Genomic DNA, 21180 nt, shown 5'->3' with positions numbered 1-21180 from the left:
CAACTTTTATTATCTCACAGTTTCTGTGGGTCAGGAATCTGGGCACACATAGCTGGGTCCCTCTGGTTCATGGCTTCTTACAAGATTGCAGTCAAGGTGTTATCCAGGGCTTTAGTCATTTCAAGGTTCAACCAAGGAAGGATCTGCTTCCCAGCATACTCCCACGGTGGTCGTGGGCAGGATTTATTTCTTTGCAGGCTGTTAGACTGAGAGCCTCAGTTCCTTGTTGGCTATTGGCTAGAGGCTGCCCTCAATTCATTGCCATATCTCTTTATATCACAGCCCAAATATGACAGCTTTCTGAGAAAAGCTTGAACGTGAGTGTCTTCTAGATTTAGGCCCTTACTTGTGAGATTTAGAGGCCAGGTAGTTTCAAGTATTGGTAAAATAAATGGTTAAGATAAAAACAGTGGAAGGTCGTAGCTAACCTCAAGTGTCCAAGGTCTTTGGAAACTAGAAGGTCCAGGAACTGAGAGTCCATATGTCTAGTGCATCTTTCATGTGAATGTTGAAGTCATTACAATTGTTGACAGGAGTTGGAGTGCACAGAAAATCATGAAAATCAAAGGGTAGGGTTCACAAATTTCAGATAGGGTAACAATGCGACATGGGAAGCCAGGGAAGTCCCTGATCTCACTGGGGACATCGATTACATGGAGTGTAAGAGATTAAGCTCTCCGCTTGGGTACACTTCCGGGAGAAGTGGTGACCTCTAGGGAGGCCCAGGTTATTCTAGTCAAGGAGGTGGAAGGCCATATCATTGCAGCTGTTGTGGGTAGAGAGGCGTGTCTTTATCATAAAGTATGAACTACCGAATTGCCTAAACAAGTGGTCAACTTGATTTAAAAAAAAAAAAAAAAGCTATAGTAAATGTTCCTCCATCCATGCTTTTCCCTATATCTTGTATCCCCCCACCCACAGGCCTCCCGCCCCCACCGAAAAGTCTCACACGCACTCTTTTACCTCAGGCATTGTTTTCTAGGGAACCCAAGCCAAAACAAAAGGAAGGGGAAATTTACAATATTTTTATCTAAAAGACAAATATATATACATTATACTACATAGTGGTACGTGTTAACAAATTCTCATCAAACTAAAAAATCTAAGATATGAATTATCGTGTTTTTAGTAATTACCACCACCACCACCAGCATCATCAGTCTCTCCCCCTGAGACTCACAGAATGGTAACAGACCATATGATTTAATTGTGGAACGCCTGCAAAAGGAGGCCAAAGCCAGCCTGCAGGTGGGAATGAAGATGTTTATTTTCACACAGCTGACATTGATTCATTAAAGTTATGAACGTTTCTTTTCCTTTAAATTTGCATATTCTGTTCAGAAGTCCCCAAGGTTACTAGAAGTCTTTTAAGATATCTCAATATTCTCTATATACAAAATCAGGAGCTGAATTTTTTTAACAGCAAGAAATTTAAAAAATTATAACAATGAGTGGGTAATTTATAATCAGGGGAAAATTATAGTTCGGAGCATGTATTAGTTTCCTAGAGCTGCTGTAAAAATTTTCTACAAACTGGATGGCTTAAAACAACAGGAATGTATTCTCTCACTGTTCTGGATGCTGGAAGTCTAAAATCAAGGTGTTGCCAGGCCCATGCTCTCTCTGAAAGTTCTAGAGAAGAATTCTTCCTGGCCTCTCCCTAGCTTCTGGCGGTTGCTGGCAATTCCTTGGCTTGTAGTTTCATCACTCCAGTATCTACCTCTGCCTTCACATGTTCTCTTTCCTTTGTGTGTGTCTTTCTGTCTCCAAACCCTCCTTCCCTTATAAAGTTTCCAGCCATCTGATTTAGGGCCCAGTCTGACCTTATTTTAACTCGATTATATCTTCAAGACCCTATTGCTAAACAAGGTCACACTTACAGGGACCAGGGGTTAGGACTTTAAAATAGCCTGTTGAGGGAACATAATTCAACCCACTATAGATAATTATCAAATAATTCTTGGATTTTCAACTCCAATTTCCATAAGGCAATTTATGTACTAAAAGAAGGGTGAAGTAATGAACCTTGGATTTTCTTACTCAGTTAAATCTCACAACCTTAGAGAAGCAACTGAAAAGAAGTTATTTCCTCAACCTCAGTTAAGTTTGTTCTTTTTCATGAAGTTGCTCAGCCCTTAATTGTGATATACTCCCTCTTCAGAAAGTGTTATACAATTAATGACTAAATGCATATGAACGAATTTAGATTAGACATATCCTTAGCCTTGGTGATATTTTTGCGGTGCTTTGCTCTTCACACTTCTGGGGTTGAAAACACTGTAGGGGGCTGAGCAATTGAGGAAAACAGAGAGAAGAGGGGCAATACATCAGAGTTGTTTTCCCACTTCAAGTGACTTGACTCGAAGCTTTCCCACCAGCTCAGGGTTCTCTGGGGTGGAATGCTTAGCATCCAAACAACGTGAAAATGCATACTGTGAAACAATATGCAGCCTCCTTCCCATAAACACCACTGGGACGAAAGAAAAGGGTGTTTTTTCCATGTTGTCAAATGACTTTGGTCACAAAGGACGTATGAAAGCAAAGAGGTTTTTTCCCCTGGCCTCATCATTGCAAATATGTGCTGCCCTGTAGACTGGCTCTCGGGTCTATAAAATATAAGACCTCTGAATATGGCAGCTATACACAGAAAGTACAAAGGGCAAGGTGCATTTAAAGTCTTTTCATATGGCCAACTAAAATACATATTAGTTTTTTGTGTGTGTTTTTTTTAAAGAAGTTACAATCTTTCATTATTTTTTAAGCTACTGTGAACAGTAATTCCTGGGGAAATATGAACGTGGAGATAGTTCATCTATTCTACAAAAAATAATTAAGAACCAATCTTAGATTTTTCATCTTTGTCTTTGTTCTCTTTGATGACAACCTTTTCCTACTTTTTTTTTCTTATTGACTTCTTTTTCTTTTTGAAATTTTGACATGACTGATTCCAATGTTGTGAGGCTATCTTTAGAACATGCAAATACCTGATGTGATTCCTATTGTTTTTCTTCACCACATTTTCATCACCCTAGTCTCTGCCCAGATTCCGCTTAATTCACAGATGCATCCAATGTAGTTATGTTCTCACAGGTGACCTTGGCCGGACTTCCCCCATCATTAGTCCATTTTATCAGCCACCATGATCACAAACTATGCAAATAAATCATATTGAACTTTCACCATGCCATTTCTCAACTGACGCTCTTCTCCTAATACACTTAACTCAATTTCCTATTGGCTTTCAAACCTACCATTAGTAACTCAACACTGCCCCTCGTGAGTAATTTTTGGAGCATGCATGTTTACCCGCAAGCAAAGTTATTTGTTCCTCAAAGGTCCTGTTTGGATCACTTTTCTCAAACAACTTCTGAACCTAAAAATCAAAGCCCTTTCAAATCATTCTTCTGTATACAACTTGCCTACACTATCTCAGCTTCAGTTTCTTTATCTGTAAAATGAATGGTTGGAATAATTATTATAATCCATGAATTTATGTCTTTTGTGGCCTTTTAGACTTGGCACAAGCTCTATTTGCTAAGTGCTATTTTAAATTAATCATATGAAATTGCAGGAAAAAATTCTATTTGATATAAGAAGGTACTGCTTCACCTCCTAATTCATAATCTGCCCCAAGTTTCACAAGTAAAAAAGAATATGAAAATAAATTTAGTAAGTAAAAATATGACTTCACCAAAAACAGATGTTTTGAGAGCTTTTGCTTACACTCTGAGCTCAACTGCTGCTGGCATATTGCTGAGAGTGAACTATTCAATTTAAATTTCAAGTTAAAACAAGTCAGTGATTTTTGCTAGTAATAACTGATGAGTGCTGAGCTACTTTATTTTTAAAGAGTCAAGTGGAAATTAATCATCTGATTAGACAGAATCTTGACAAGAATGTTGGTGTACGCCGTAATGTGTAAAATAAAATCTACACAATTATTTTTTCTTTTCTTTTTTCTGCTATGTAAAGAAGAGAAAATCAGAAGATCTTACAGCAGAAGTGATAAGAGAAAAGGTGCTGATCTTTGATTGAAGATGTATAACGTTGCCAGGAACGGCCAGCACTCCCTGTACCGACAGATGAAAGATTACTCCAAACTTTGCTGTGAGAAGGCAAGGGGATCAACGCTCAGAGGCGAAGACACTCTGCTCGTCTTTGCGCCCGCTTTTATTGGTCCTTCAGGATAATCACAAACCCTCATCACTGTTTCTCAAGCACCTGATGTGTGACAAGGGGTCTTACTGAAACTGGGAGGATCTGTTTATGGGAGAGATACGATATGCTAATCTGCATGTTCAACGAGTTCTGCTAAACTTAGCCTAAGGGACAATGACTACATCTCTTAGGTCACAGGGGACTGTTCCGGCTAAGAAAGTTTTGAGAAGGCAACTCCCTGGGGGAACTCAGGCGAAGTGGTCAGCAGGCCTCGGCCTTCCAGAGGCCTACACGCCCTTCTCCGAAAACCTTCCCTGCCCTCAGTAGCCTTTGTGTTAGATTTTAACAAGCCAGGTATTTCATGATCTACATTAACCCCAACATAATGTGAAAAATACAACAAATACATAAAAATACAATGAAAACTATCAATATTAGCACAACGGCTTAAATAAATAAAGTATGTATGCATGATGTAAAGTCCTTTTTGGCAACCAAACTACATGTGCTATTTTTATTTCAAGATAATCAGAAACTACAAAGCCAGTCCAAGATGATTCAGTGTTAATATAGGATTAAGGGTAATAAATACCCAATTTATATCTGGCTGTATGAAGTAGGTCAGATTAAAGGTAATAATAAAGAAGTGAGAAAAATATTCAATTGTATATATTTATGAAAAAGAGACAGACATTTCTATATAGAATTGTTTCCTTAATTGTAGCATTGCTTCAGTTCATTTGTTTAAAATATTAACTTTTAAGTAATAAAGAATGGGTAATTTATCAATTTGCATCTCAACAACATTTCTCTTAAATTTTGCTTTTTAGACAGAGTGATGGTGACCATCCAAGATATTAAACTTTAATTCATTTATTCTATCAATTATATTGATTCAAGAAAAGTTTATTGTTTGCCTAGATGTCAGAATTGAATTTTGAAGGATGAAGAAATAAATATTTATTATCTATTAATGTGCATGGCATTTTGCTAACCATTACGGAATGTTTGTTTTTGTGAGAGCTTACAATTCTCTAGACCCATGGTATTATGGGCTGAGTGTATCCTCCACAACCCCTAGTACCTCAGAATATGACTGTATTTGGAGATAGAACCACTTAAGAAGTGACTAAGTTAAAATGAGGCTCCTGGGTGGGTCCTAATCCAGTTTGACTGGTGTCCTTACAAGAAGAAGAAATTTGGGCATGCAATGGGACACCAGGGATGCATATGCACAGAGAAAAGACTGAGGACACAGCAAGAAGGTGGCCATTTACAAGCCAAGGACTTGTGAGGCCTCACAAGAAACCAAACCTGTTGACACCTTGACCTTGGACCTCCGGGCTCCAGGACTGTGAGAAAGTAAGTTTCTGTTGTATAAGCCCCATAGTCTGCCACATTGTTTTTGCTACGACAGCCCTAGAAGACTAATACATACAGGCAAAAGCCTGAAGCAACTCACAGGAGTTGCTTCAGAAACCCGTCCATTTATAACACGGCATTGTCAAGATCTAGATGCAAGGAATGACTGCACCAAGAGATACCTGCTCAGCTACTCCTGTTTCAGCTCTCCTGGTGACCCACTGTTCTAGTATAAGGATGGGCCACCAGGGAAGATCCGCCTACCCTGGCTTACCTCTGCTCTTTCTAGACACCAGTTCTGTTTCCACCAGTTTGATTCACCAGACACTGCCTTGGGTCTCCCTGGGCAGCCAAACTCCAGTAGGCATCACTACTTCTCTCATCTTGCTGAACTTCAGCTGCCTGTCCACCAGCTGCTCTGTGGCTCCCAGAGCCAAGACTGGGGCGAGGTGACCCTGCACTGGCATGACCCTGGGTGTGGGTGCCTCCTGGGCTTTTGCACCTTTGGCATTTCACACTCCTCGGCTGAATTCCAGCCCTGCTGGTACCACACATTTCCTGAGCATTCCTTAGACCAGGTCCTTGACATTCCCTCAGAACATATATAGTTTCGTTGTGGGTACACAGGAGAGACTTACAGGAGATTAAAAGCATTTATATATACCTTGAAAATAAGGGCTAAATGAATAAGTGAATTTGTCAGGAGTTGAGGGGAAAGTCTGCTCTGCCTTAATGCTATAGAAATAGCTTCCTAACACGAGGAGCTTGAAGGATAGAATTTTTTTTTTAAAGATTTTATTTATTTATTTATTTATTTGACAGAGATAGAGACAGCCAGCGAGAGAGGGAACACAAGCAGGGGGAGTGGGAGAGGAAGAAGCAGGCTCCTAGCAGAGGAGCCTGATGTGGGGCTCGATCCCACAACGCCAGGATCACACCCTGAGCCGAAGGCAGATGCTTAACCACTGTGCCACCCAGGCGCCCCCGAAGGATAGAATTTTAACAATGCCTAAAAGGTGGAATCTTCAAAACCTACCATACAAGGAGATGAATTATAAGTACCACAGGATCTAATTCAAAAATTTCAGAGAAAACACGGGTTACTAGCCTGGCTCTGCCACTTACCAGCTCTGTAGTATGGAGCAAATTACAGCCTCTCTGAACCTCTATTTCCTCATGGGTTTATTTAGATGACTAGAAATAACCCATGTAAAATGACTTACTTTGTGCCAGGCAAATGGCCTCGACTCATTAAATGGTTCTACACTTATTATCATTGTTTCTTGATTAATGCAAATCTAACCACCATCATCTCAGCAGGCCTCATTTTAGCACTCACATGACGGACATCAGAAATCAAAACTGACCTTAGCAATGATTTAGTCCAGTCTCCTCATTTTTCAGAGAAAATTAATGCCCAGAGAAATTAAATGACTAGCCCCAGGTTATAGAGCCAGTTGGTGGCAGTGACAGTGTCAGCCACAGAACATATGATTTCTTACTCAGGTTCAGAATACTTTTCATTTCAGAGAATTTCTTTAATAGCAGTACACATATCTTAATAAACACGCGTTTTTATATGTATACTAATTATATATTGTCAGTGAACCGAAATAAATGGCATAATTATTGAATTGGAGTACCGAGCTAGTGCTGCGCATTTACACTCAGGACGTGCCAACGCGCTAAGTAATTGAGGGGTCTTGACTGTCTAACAAATCTAATCTTTATCACAAGCCCTGACCCTGCCAATAGGGACAGAGTTCATGGTAGAAATTTTAACTGGCAAGTTAATAGTATCTCAGACTCTGGATTAAATGTATTTTCGGAAAAGTGTTTTGTGCTCCGGACTGCCACACACAAGTCTCAAAATGGCAAATGGGAATGTGGAGAGGGGACACAAGGGGGTCCCCTGCCTTTGCAGAAGTGGAAGAGAGACCTGGGACTCCTAGGCTGACCTCTGGGTTCTCTAGATCCTCCCACGTGTCAGCTGTAAGATGGCTGGTCTATCCCCGGATTCTTGTACTATGTTCGGAGGGATGGCGTAAACTTGTGACTTGTTCTCTTAGACACTTCAGGTCTCGATAGTCCTCTCCTCTTATTTTCAAAAACATTCCCTGCCTCTGCACCGCTCCCCACCCCCCCCGCCCCGGTCCCCATGTGGTGCCCGGTTAGGTTATTTATGCTGTGGCTTCTGCACCATGATCCCCTGTCTCTTGTAAGGGAAGCCCTAGGTCGGCCTCCAAACTCTGGGCTCAGCTACCCTCCACCTCCTCCATGGCGCTCGTGGGCACTTCTGAGTCCTATCCATGCCCCACAAAACAAGGGCAGCTCTGAGCATTTTTTCAAATACCCTCTCTGCTTAATTCTGCCATTTTCTCAGATACGCTGTCTGCTTAATGCTGCCATGTCTTCATTTTTTTCTGTGCCATGTCTGACCCATGTTACTATAAATACCACAGTGTGGAGGTTGTCTTTTCAGAGTTCAAAATAGAAGTGGGCAAAACCCCTTCTGATTTGTCTTTCCCCTCAATTAACTCCACACCTCTGACTGGGATTTCACAATAGCTGGTGAAAGCTATGACCCTTTTGTCACACTCTGCTTTTTTCTCCACCTTGGTGTCTGTCTTTCTTCCCAGACTTCATTGGATCATAAGGAACTCTCATGACCCTTTCCCTTCAGTCTACTTCAAACTCTTCTTCTGACATAATTTCCTGTGCATTCTCTGCACTTTGGATATTAAATACCTATTGATTTGAGTTGGATAGGCTAGGATCTCGAAACTGGAATCTCAGGAATCTAGGACTAGTGTTTAATTAGGACAAATAATACCAGTATTTGTGTCAAAAATTGCTTAAAACCCCTCAGAGATTTTTCTTTTCACTTGGAATAAAATACAAACTTTCTACTGTAACTTGAGGGCCTAGTAACCCCCCTCCCCTCCACTTTCCAACCTCATTTCAATCCTCTCCTTCTTGGTCACTCACCCCAAACACATATATCGTATCAAGGAAGCAGATGCCCCATTCAAAGTCTTTTTTTCTCATTCTCTTTTCTGAATCTTTACAGACCTAGCTTCTCATGTTTTAGGTCTCGGCTTAAAAATCACCTCTCCAAAGGGAATTCTCTGAGCTTCTTAAGGAAACTTTTGGAAGTAGGTACTCATTGCTTCAAGACATTTGTTTCTAGCACAGCACCTTGGTTATATCCCTCAGAGCACTTAAGACAATTTCAAACTATTTTGCTCACTAGTATGTTTGTTTTATCATTTCTCAATAGACTAGAAAATGCACGATACCAGAGGGTGTACACTTTCCTTGCTCACCATTTTATCCCTAGAACGAAATAGTGTCTGGAACTTAGTAGATACTCAATAAGGAAGGGATTAATGAATTTATCTATCTATCTATCTATCTATCTATCTATCTATCTATCTATCTATCTATCTATAGATGAGCTAGGAATCATCATAAAGCTGACATTTCCTTATGTACCTAGATTATTTATACTTTTGAGAATATCATAAAGTCCATCATACAGAATTATGGCACAAAACCCTCAAAATCCTGTGATGTTTTTACCTAGGATATTGTTTTCAAAAAAAGACTAAATGACATTTATTAAAAAAAGAAAAACCTTAGAATTTGACGATATTTCAAACTGATATCTTATCTAATTACTTAATCTATTTTATTGCTTATTTTGCAATATTTCCTTTCTCCATTGTTCCTTCTTTTATATAAAACATCTGTAATCTCTGTTGCACAAACTTGAACATCCTCTCAATAAATGACAGTTACAGTTGACCCTTGAGCAACAGGGGTCTGAACTGTGCAGACCCACTTAAATGCAGATCTTTTTCGATGAATAGAGCACAGCATTATAAATGTATTTTCTCTTCCTTAGAATTTTCTTACTCACATGTTCTTTTCTCTAGTCTACTTGATTTTTAGAATATAGTCTATAATACACATACCATACAAAGTATGTGCTAATCAACTGTTTATTTATGTTATTGGTAAGGCTTCTCCTCAACAGTAGGCTACTTGTAGTTGAGTTTTGGGGGAAGTCAAGAAATGCAAGAACTTTTCACTATGTGGGGGTTGGCACCCCTAACCGCTACATTGTTCAAGGGTCAACTACAACCAAATGTCTGTTTCTCATCTATTGTAAACACATGCAGATGCACATTTATGGAATTTTTACTAAGAACTAAATTTACACTAAAACAGTATAAGGATTGATTACTCTATCTGGGGATATTGAAGCTATAATAAAGGGTAATCGTCACCTGATGTTGTTGGTACCTTGTAATGAATCCCATCAAAGCGGTTTTTTCAGTTAAAGCTGGTAGAAAATGAGCAATGGACGTTTCTTCATTATTTCCTTTTTCCTCTTCTAGGACAAAATGGAAAACATGTTATTAAAATACCAATTATATTACTCAACTGGAATATACATAAAGATAAACTCACAAGGAACAAGATTTAATAGAATTTTGTAACTAGGCTTGCCTTGTAATTTTCATTTAATTGTCTGTTATTCAGAATTAAACCTCTGTTTTTCTCCTATAGCTCAATTACCTACTTAGAAAGTCATTTTGTTGTATGGCAAAAACTATTCATTTCTATATATTTTTTTCTTTTAATTAACCATTGCTTCATATGGGTTCTAGATTTATAGTTTGAATCTTGAAACAATAAATTTTATATGTGTTGGGTTGGATTGGAGGTTAATGATTTTAATTGCTCGGTTATAATTTGGCTTCCTCAGTGCAAGGTTCTATGGTGTTTTATACCAGCGTTTTTCTGCTCCTGTATCCTCTCCCCACTCCTAAAAAATAAAAATCACATCCTAATTTTATCTTTGTTCCCTGAATGATTCAACAGAACTGAAATTTAAACAATAAAAAAATCATACTGAGACAGAGGCTCTCCTTATTTTCTAACAATATTTATTCATTTAAAAATGCATCACACCTCTGCCTTTCATTTCTAAGTGTTCATTCATTTGCCATATTCATTTGCCACAATCTTAATTGAAAAGCAGAATATGCAGGTATTAATTTTTTAATTATAAACATAACTAGTAATTTAAATTTTATTTTCTTTCCATATTGATTAAAAACTTTGCTCTTTTTTCCTTTCAAAATGTATAAACATATTTATTTTATGAATAATACATGGATTGTTAATTTCTTCACAGCCTCCCATGGCCAATTTAACTGAAAGATGGGTCATATTACCTGCCCTCAATGAATGTACAAACTATGGTATTTATGGATTAATTTTCTAGGTTTTTGTTTCATCCATATCTTTTGGACAGTACATTGTAAATTTTGTACATTGTAAAAAATTAGTTTTTAATAGTTTTTGCATCATGATTTGTTTAATTCTCATAAAATATCGACAGATAACTGGAAACTAGTCAAAACTTCTAATAGGTTGTTTTGTACTTGAAAGATTTTCTTTAAAGGAAATTAAAATTGCTGAATATATTCTAGCTCTAATGCGAAAATGCTATCATGTTAGAAATGTTCCATACTTTATAAAAGTTTTCATATGATTAATTAACTCTCTAATTATAGCACATGTAGTCATTTTGTTCCCTAACTAAATAATTGAGACATTGACTAGTGAGGCTAGATTTACCTTTTTACTCTCAATCTCTATATGAAATTAGTAAAAATCTGATTATATTTTATTCTTTGTCACTAATTTTTTGCCTTCTCCTCTTCTTTCCTTCTTCCTCCTCCTCCTTTCCCTTTGTCCCCCCACAATTTTTTCTTTGTACCATTTACAGTGAAGAAGACAACACCTCTGTACTCTTTTAATGTTTGTCCATACACCTTGAAAAACACCTGTACTATCTTCACTCTTGGTTTCTTGAGTATGGAGTAATCCCTACTGGGTTATCATTACTGCTTTAGTACTCTGTATAAAGAGTTTGTTTGTTTGTTTGTTTGTTCATACAGCTGTATTTTAACTAGATAAAAGTTAATAGCAGATTTTAATAATTAAAATGTATTTAATTGTATTTATGTCCCTAAATTTTCGAGATTTATTTCTATTTTTGAGGGAGTCATATAAAATTGTTAAGGCAAGTTTTATAAAGATAGATTATAAAAGTTTCAAATTTTCATTGAAAAATTTAATTAATACAGAAGTATATAAAGAAAAAAGCCAAATTTCTTCCCTCATCATCTTTAATTATTCACATAGAAGGCATTACCGGTAAGTGTATGCTTCTATAATAAATTTTTAAAATATATATAGACACATCCATACAAATATAAACACATAAATATATATATATATGCATATGTATATATATATATATATATTTTATTTTAGCAATTTCTTTTTTAAAGTAGGCTCCACACCTAGCGTGGAGCCCAACACAGGGCTCAAACTCAGGACTCTGAGATCAAGACCTGAGCTGAGACCAAGAGTCAGACGCTTAACTGACTGAGCCACCCAGGTGCCCCAACACATAAATATATTTTTAAGCAAAAACTGGATTATAAAATACAGACTGTTTTAAAAATATTTTTAAATGAATAATTTTTCATGGATATCTGTATTTTTTAATTATTTTAAAATAAAATGCTTAGACAGTACTATAGGTATAATAAGTGATATAGATATGAGATTCATATTATTGACATTATATGCTTTTTATCTTTACAAAATGGAGGAGCAAAGCAAAATAAAACCTAAGCATGGGTCAGGTGAAATCACATTAAGTTGCATAGGAGATTTATTTGAAATCCCAGAATTTGCTACTTTTTGGGCTTAGTTTCTTCATTTGATAAATACAGGATGAGGTGAGGAGACATAGGTCTGGTTGATGTCTGATAGTCTGTAATGATGGCACTTTATAATTCTGTAATAAAGTTTACACACACAATAATAGTAATGATGATAATAATAGTGGAATAAGTAAATTGTATTGTGTTTATTAAAATATCATTTTAACTAATTTTACCCAAATTAGCTGTATTCTGAATAAGATAGAACTTTATTTTTCTTTCATATACAGATCTAAGCTGTGTGGTAGCTTAATCCTCAAAGTTGTCAGAGATCTAGGCTCCTTCTATTTCGGTGTTCTGCCAACCCGAGCAGTAGCTTTCATCTCATGGTCCAAAAAGGCTGTTCCAGCTCCCGCTGTCATGGCTACATTCTAGCCAGCCAGATGAATAAGATGGGAAATGGGATGCTGTCTCACACCCTTTAAAAGCATTGTCCAGAAGTGGCACACACTTCTAATCTATTCCATTAGCCAGACCTTTATCACCTGGTTATACCTAACTTCAGGCAAAGATAGGCTACAAAGTATTTCTGTGTGTTTAGCAAAAAAATTGTATTGTATAAAAAAATGAATTGAGGGGATATGAGGGGCAACTAATATTTCTTTCACATATTGACATTGACATGAACAGTTTAAAAAGATTTGGTAATGCTTTATCTCATTTGATAAGGGAGACCATGGGTAGCTGCAGATGGATACTTTAATATTTATGAAATCTCTGATTTTATAAAGAAAAATGATGTGCGTAAGAGATTCTTGGATTAAAAATTAGCTTATTCTCTTTCATCCTGGCAATTTATCTCTTATGTCAATTATAATCTGACTGTTTTCATCGTTTGTGTATGCCACCATTCCCCCACTACCATTAGTAGAAAAAGCGTTAACAGAATTGCCTGCCTTTCCTACTCCTCTTGGTTAAATCACTTAACTTCTTTCATCTGAGTTTTTCCACCTGTTAAATGCTGAGCACAATGTGTGCTATTTCTGGAGAAAGGCATAGAAAACTACTTCATAAAAAATAAAGACAATTACAAATATTAAGTAATCTGATGGATGTTATGCTTAAAGTAAATAATTGGGCTATATTGCCTACTATGAACTAGGCACTCTCTTAGATCCTTTAAATATATCTTATTTAATTTAGTCTCCAAAACAACCAAATGAAATGGTTCATTTCATAGCTTCTCTATTTCAGATTTGAGGAAACCGAGGCTCAAGAGAAGTCAGATGATTTATCCAAAATGTCACTTTCTTAAAAAAAAAAAAAAGATTTTATTTACTTATTTGAGAGGTGGGGAGAGCGAGCGAGCACAGGAGTGCAAGAGCAGGGGGAGAGAGAAGCAGACTCCCTGCTGAGCAGGGAGCTCAATGCAAGGCTCCGATGATCCCCAAGATGCCTGGATCATGACCTGAGCTGAAGGCAGATGCCTGACCGACTGAGTCACCCAGACCCCTCCACAATGTCACTTTCACCATGCTCAGGCTTTGCTATTTTAAGCTTTTGGCATTCTTGTTCTTTTACGCTTTTGAATAAAAGACTAGAATATCCATCTGAATTGGTTTACTGTAGTGAATTACGTAGTAACATAGTAACTACATAGTATGTCGTAACTAAATAGTGCTAAGACTGATGATATTTTCTAAGACCGATGATATTAAAATCAAACACTTTGGTTCCTTCTCCTGAAGGTCATCCTTGTCACACTACTTTTGTCCTCATCCAATGACTGACAAGTGATATTGCTTGAAGTCCACTGACTGCACTCATCTTTAATTTGAATTGTCATTCATCCTAGTCCACTCCTTTGTGAAATCAGTATCGAAACACAAGGATACTTTGGCATGTTGTCTGTCTGGTTGAGTGAATGTTGGAGTCCATAAAGACATGGAGGTTGAATTCTCATTTCTGTGGAGTATTACCTTGTAAGGTGGGCAATGTGCACTGACATGGAAACCCAGAGACGGTTCATCATGGCTAATGACAGTGTACCTAGCTGGTGGGTAATTGCAGGCCTTCAACCTCCAGTACTTCACTCTTCATGAGACTAATGTTTATTCGGAACAATAAATATAAGGTCTATGACACCTTTAAAGTTATGCTTGAATGTGTTCTGACCACTGATGAATGACGGTAGTTGTTTCATGCCTTGCTAAACATACTTGGTTTTTCACAAGCAATAGATTCTGAAAGGAGGAATATTCACAGTGGGTGCTAGAAAAGTATACATATTAATTTTGTAAACTGTAGCTCAGACTTGAGTCCACTTTTTCAGGGGGTGATATTAATAGTTTTGCAATCCAATCTTGACTCTCATAAGTGCTGAGCAACTGGGGACAGGAATGTTTTCTCTACATCCAATTCTGCACTGTGCTTGATGACACAGAATGACATCAATGACAAGAAAGCTAAAGAATGTGGCTTGTGGGCCCTTTGGAAGACCCTGCGAGATAATGTATTTTTTTTTAAGATTTCATTTATTTTATTGATTGATTGATTGATTGATTGGGGGGGGGCAGATGGATAGAAAGAGAAGCTCAAGCAGACCCCGCACTGAATACAGAGCCTGACGTGGACTACATGAGATCATGACCTGAGCCAAAAACAAGAGCCGGATACTTAACCAACTGAGCCACCCAGGGAGGGAGAAAATTTTACCATTTACGACAACATGGATGGACCTTGAGGGCATTAAGCTAAGTGAAATAAGTGAAACAGAGAAAGACAAATACTGTATGATCTTACTTCTGTGTAGTCTAAAAACAACAACAACAACAACAAAGACTGAACTCATAGATACAGAGAAGAGACTGGCGGCTGCCGAAGATTGGAGGGAGGTGGATAGGGGTCAGGGGGGCAAAATAGGTGAAGGAAGTTAAACTTCCAGCAGAAAATAAACAAGCAGTGGGGATATACATACAGCATGGTGACTAGGGTTAATAATGTATGACATATTTGAAAAGTTGCTAAGGGAATAGATCTTAAAAGATTTTATCACAAGGGAAAAAAACTCAATGGATTTTGTGCATTCATCTCGGATCTTGAAACCCTGCTGAACTCATTTGTTAGTGAATAGTTTTTTTAGTGCTTTCCTTAGCATTTTCTACAGACCAGATCATGTCATCTGCAAATAGAGATATTTTTATTTTTTCCTTTCCAGTATGGATTTCCTTTCTTCCTTTTTCTTGCCAATTTCTCCAGCTAAACTTTCAGTAAAAGGTTGAATAGAAGCAGCAAGAATAAACTTGTAAACTTGCTGATCCTTTTTTTCACCATGAAGCTTGATGTTAGTTGTTTGTTTTTCCATAGATGCTATTTATTAGGTCGAGGAAGTTCTCTTCTCTTCTTAGTTTTTAGAGTATTTTTATTATGAAGGTTCTTCGGATATCTGTATATGCAAGGGATTGGAAATTGAAGATATTGAAGATATTATGCAAAAATCAAGGCAAAGGGGATGATGATCTAAATTAGAGCACAAAATATAGCACAGCTATAGAGGAAAGGGATATTGAAGAGATACAAATGCTAAGTACTGGTGACTGAGTTGGCAGGGTGAAATGCCTCCCTAGGTACCTGAGGGTGGTAAACATAGTAGAACATGGTTACGAAGAGGCTGGGTTAAAATCTCCTACTTGAGGGGCGCCTGGGTGGCGCAGTTGTTAAGCGTCTGCCTTCGGCTCAGGGCGTGATCCCAGCGTTCCGGGATCGAGCCCCACATCAGGCTCCTCTGCTAGGAGCCTGCTTCTTCCTCTCCCACTCCCCCTGCTTGTGTTCCCTCTCTCGCTGGCTGTCTCTCTCTGTCAAATAAATAAATAAATAAAATCTTTTAAAAAAAAAATCTCCTACTTGACTCTCATAGTTATGGGACCTTAACCAAGCAACTCAGCCTCTTTGTGGCCTCATTTCCTTAGCTATAGAATCTAGATACTAAGAAGAGCCTCACAGATTTTCTGTGAATATCAAATGCATCATAAGTAAAGTCTTTTAAAAATGGCCAGCCCTGAGTGTTACCTGCAATTATCATTATTTCAAAAGAATCTATTTTTCCCCTTTATGAACAAATACAAATATATAGTCATCAAATTGGTATTTTCCAGCCAAAAAAGTAGACATAGAAATAATTTTCTACTCACAATGAAATGGAAAATGCATTGACTTCATTGGTGCAAAACCTTATTTAGCATAGGTGGGGTAGGGAACACATCTTTTGAAATGAATGATATATTCACATTTTCAGGACAACAGCCTGTTTCCCTATTCAAAACCATGACTATTAATGTGCAGAGGGCACAAAATGAAGAAAGACTCAGAAGTGTTTAGAAATAGGTATCCAATTAATATACATAAAATTTGTCTTTATAGAGTAAAAATGCATATTAAATAAATCTAGTCAAATACAACGATAGCTAAATTGTCTCACACTTGCCTAAGACTGCACACACCTGCTAAACAAAAGGAATAAAATGTCTCATCTGTAGGAAGCTACTGCAGTTAATTAGCTTCGAAATATTTTATATTTGAACTTTTCTTTTATCCAAGTCCAGAGGAGCAATGAATTAGAACATAGAAAATGGTGATACCATGGATTGTTTTATTTAAAATGAACCTCTGTGTTCATATAGCTGCTTAATAATGTAGAGTCATCCTTTAATAAATATATTTAAGCATTATTGTGAAATCATAGTTTATGAAGTGGGCTAAATAAAGCCGAGGATGCCCGGAGGAGATACGGCACTGTGTACTATAAGATTCAGTGCCTTTATTTATACTTTGCATTGATAAGAGTGGAACTTGCTTACATCTCAAACGAACAGGGATTAAAACCTTAACAAATGTTTTCATGGATAGGTCAAACTTTTCTCTTTCTAGTTTAAGACTCTCTCTTAAACATCATCAGTTTTACTCTAGTTTGGTAAATTTAAACAACTAAAATAGCATATTAAATGAATTTGTTTATGCAGTGTTCTTTTTATCTAATGATATTACATCTGAAAAGAATACATGATACCACAGAATATATGATACAATTGTAGTGTTTCAAGTTCCAAATTATACTTAATAAAATTTTACAACAGGAATACTGAGAATAAAGAATAAGTGGACACTACTATTAGAAATAAAGGGGGGGCGCCTGGGTGGCACAATGGTTAGGCGTCTGCCTTCGGCTCAGGGCGTGATCCTGGCGTTATGGGATCGAGCCCCACATCAGGCTCCTCCGCTATGAGCCTGCTTTTTCCTCTCCCACTCCCCCTGCTTGTGTTCCCTCTCTCGCTGGCTGTCTCTATCTCTGTCGAATAAATAAATAAAATCTTAAAAAAAAAAAGAAGAAGAAATAAAGGGAATAAAAATAATTCAACTTTCTACAAGCAGTTTATATTTAGGTTTTAAGAACTTAAAAAAGGCTCATTAAAAAAACAAGACCTCAGGGTGCCTGGGTGGCTCAGTCAGTGAAGCATCTGCCTTAGGCTCAGGTCATGATCCTGGGGTCCAGGGATCCTCCCCATATAGGGCTCCCTGCTCAGTGTTGAGCATGCTTCTCTCTCTCTCCTGCTGCCCCTCCCCGTGCCCATGCACTCTCTCTCTCTCTCTCAAGTAAATAAATAAATAAAATCTTAAAAAAAAAAGGGGGGGGACCTCTATGTTTGGGAATCTGTATTATAAAAATAGAGACAATGACAATGATATATGTTCAAAACTGCCTAGAAATTCTAATATGAAAAAGAATATTTTATATATTTATAATAAATATGCTTTAAATATACTCACATATAAATATCTATAACATTTAAAAGTTGAAATTAGCTTATACAGTTGACTCAAACAACGTGGGGGTTGGAGCGCCAACCCCCTGCACAAAGATCTACATAAACTATGACTCCCCCCAAATTTAGCTGCTAATAGCCTACTGTTGACTGGAGGCCTACTGATGACATAAACAGTCAATTAATACATATTTTATGCTCCATGTATTATAGACTGTACTCTTACAATAAAACTAGAGAAAACATCATTAAGGCAATCATAAGGAAGAGAAAATACATTATAGTACTGTACTGTATTTATTGAAAAAAAAAATCCACAAATAAGTGAACTCATATAGTTCAAACCTGTGTTGTTCAAGGGCCAACTGTATACCCCAAGATAGGGACTTTATAGCATGACAGGAAGATGAAATATTTAGCAACCACTCAATAACAGTTTATTTGAAGAAATTTCTCTGGCTTATGAAATTATTCACAGTATAAAGTAAAAAGGAAAAACAAAACTCTGTTTCCTATTTCAATTTATAACATTCATATATTTTTATCTGCATATTTTCTCAGTTATGGTTAGCTATAACAAATCTTTTTCTCTGGGGCCCAGGACTCCTCAAGCAAATGTAACATTATAATGCAAAGTTTTTAGTCACTAGACAGTCAACTACAGAATTTCAAGCCCAGGAGATTTCAATATTAAATTGATTTAGCAATTTGGTTACTATATAACCAGTTAAATTTAAAGACCAGCACAAATTTAGAAACGTAAAAGTGCTGATAGGCTTTTAGCCTTGTTTTAGGAGGCCCAAGGGATTGCTCTTGCTCTGGAAAGCACAGCTCCTGGACCACCTTGGATGTGATCAAGCAGTCCATTTCATGTTGCCTTGCCACTCTTGACCAGTGTAAGAACTAAAGCCAGCTGTCCCCATCAAATGGAAGGCCTTAGGATCATCTTTCTACAATAATCAAAAGCAAAAGGGTCTGCACTGGCTCCTGGGCTCAAGACACCACCTTTATGCCTAGACCTGCTGATATAAAAGCAGCTCCTCCTTTGATCAAATAAGAACAATGTGTGGCTCCCTCTGATCGCCTCTCAGTACCATTAGTAAAATGGCCAGGATGAGTCAGTCCAAGCTATTATAACAAATATCACAGACTGAGGAGTTTCAAACAATAGACATTTCTTAAATTTTAATCTTAAGCAATAAAAAATTTCTTAGAGTTCTGTAGGCTGGAAAGTTCTTAGTGAAGGCTCTCTTCTTGACTTGCAGACAGCCACCTTCTCACTGTGTCCTCACTTGGTGGTGAGACACACAAAGTTCAAGTCTCTTCCTCTCTTATAAGGACACTAACCCCATCATGCGGATCCCACCCTCATAACCTCATCTTAACCTGATTACCTCCCCCAAACCCAACCTCCAAATATCCCATTAGGAGTTAGAGCTTCAACATATAAATTTTGAGAGGACACAAATGTTCAGTGCATAACACTGGGGATCTTTTTTCTTTTTCCCTTATATGCATCAGAAAAATGAGAGCTGTCAATAAAGCTTGCATATTTCAATGATAATCTGTGAGTTCACTGTAAAGCCTCAGGAATTTTGAGAAGAATCTGCTTCTGATTGTACTTCTGGACCTAGAAATCATGCACTCAATCAGATAGTACGTACATACATACAGTTAGATGTGGAAACAATGGAAAGAAGTCATCAACATGTCTCTTGGAAGTGACATTATGAGCAAAAATGTTCTCTTGCACTTTTAAATACTATTCTAATTAAAAAAATAATTATAAACTTACTCATAAAATATATGTAATTCTAATGATGTAGTGTCTGGCTATAGCCATTAAGGGCTGGGGATTAGACCTAGGTCCATGGTAAAATCGACCATGTTAAAGAAGGGATCCATGGACTAGATTATAACCTTATTAATTCTTTGTATCTTCAGTTCTGAGAACTTCACGTGAAGACACACTAAATGGGACACCAGTTTATGCCAAACTAATGCTAAGTCAACTCAGAATTCTGTCTCTGACGTGGCAACTGTCACACATCATATAGTACCTCTAGCTTTACTCTTGGAGACTGAGTCCAATTAAAGTGAGACACATTAAGAGATATGAGATGTGTCCATGGCATCTACCTGTCATCATCTTTAATTCAATATTATTCCATATTTAAATACAAAGGTTTAAATGTACTTGCACTATGTTCAGATGAAGAAAATAATGTAGCTCCTTTATTATGTCTCTAAGTTACTTGACCTTTCTCTTGAGCCTCCTGAACCTCAGGAAATCAAATAATCAGCTCAGTACAATAATGGAAATAGTCACCTTAAGCAAAATGCTCAATTTTCTCGTTTCACTTCTCTTTTCCTTTTTCCTACCCAGGATGGCTTCTGATACATGAGAGAGACTCTGCACTAGCAGAGAAAAGTTTCTGCGGTTGGTGTTAATCATGCGGCATTTTCTGACTTTCCTCAGGCTGAATACACTACTGAGTGTTCACCTTGTTGCTATTTTTGGCTCCAGTGTAATGTCTGTTTCAGCGTGCCCATCTGGGCTTTGTCAGTACCCGGTCTCTATCCCCAGGTAACCCAATCTTCTCCGCATTCATAGGTAACAGAAATCTCTCTAATGCTCCCCCACATCTTCTGTCTAGACCATGGCCAAGATGTCTTCTCTTCAGCCTCTCCAGGGCCCTTGGAAGGCTCTGACTGCTCCCTGTACACCGTGTCCCCCATGAGAGACTGGAGTCCCTCCGTACAAGACAGGAACTAGGTGCAGTGTAAGACAGTTAAGCATTAATCTTACCTTTCCTTAACAACACTGAGATTCCAAGCTTGCTTGACATGGAGCTATTCTCCAAGGTCATGGAGGGGTGGGATTTAGGGGTAAGAACTGGAGAAAGGAGAAACTAACATTAAAGGAAGTGTCTCCAAATTCTAAATCTTACATGGAGCAAAGTATCCTTCTCTTTCCCCTGCATTTTCTTTTTTTCTTTTTTTTAAAGGTTTATTTACTTGAGAGAGAGACTGGGGTGGGGAGGGGCAGAGAAAAACAGAAACCCAAGCAGACTCTGTGCTGAGCAGGG

General features: G+C 37.6%; 1 long non-coding RNA gene across 4 annotated transcripts in view; it reads right to left on the bottom strand.

The window, feature by feature from the left end:
• LOC123802411 (uncharacterized) overlaps positions 1-21180 on the bottom strand; it is a 435123-nt gene that overhangs the window by 249524 nt on the left and 164419 nt on the right. For all 4 annotated transcript variants that reach the window (XR_015727895.1, XR_006782536.2, XR_015727893.1 and 1 more), the window contains one exon: positions 9813-9919. This is a non-coding gene — a long non-coding RNA (uncharacterized LOC123802411). The remainder of the gene's footprint in view (positions 1-9812; positions 9920-21180) is intronic.

Source organism: Ursus americanus, chromosome 20 (assembly GCF_024610735.1).
Source record: "Ursus americanus isolate L20-20 chromosome 20, mUrsAme1.1.p, whole genome shotgun sequence".
Classification (NCBI taxonomy): Eukaryota; Metazoa; Chordata; class Mammalia; order Carnivora; family Ursidae; genus Ursus; species Ursus americanus.
The sequence above is the reverse complement of the archived record's forward strand: the minus strand, read 5'-3'. Positions and strand labels throughout refer to the sequence as shown.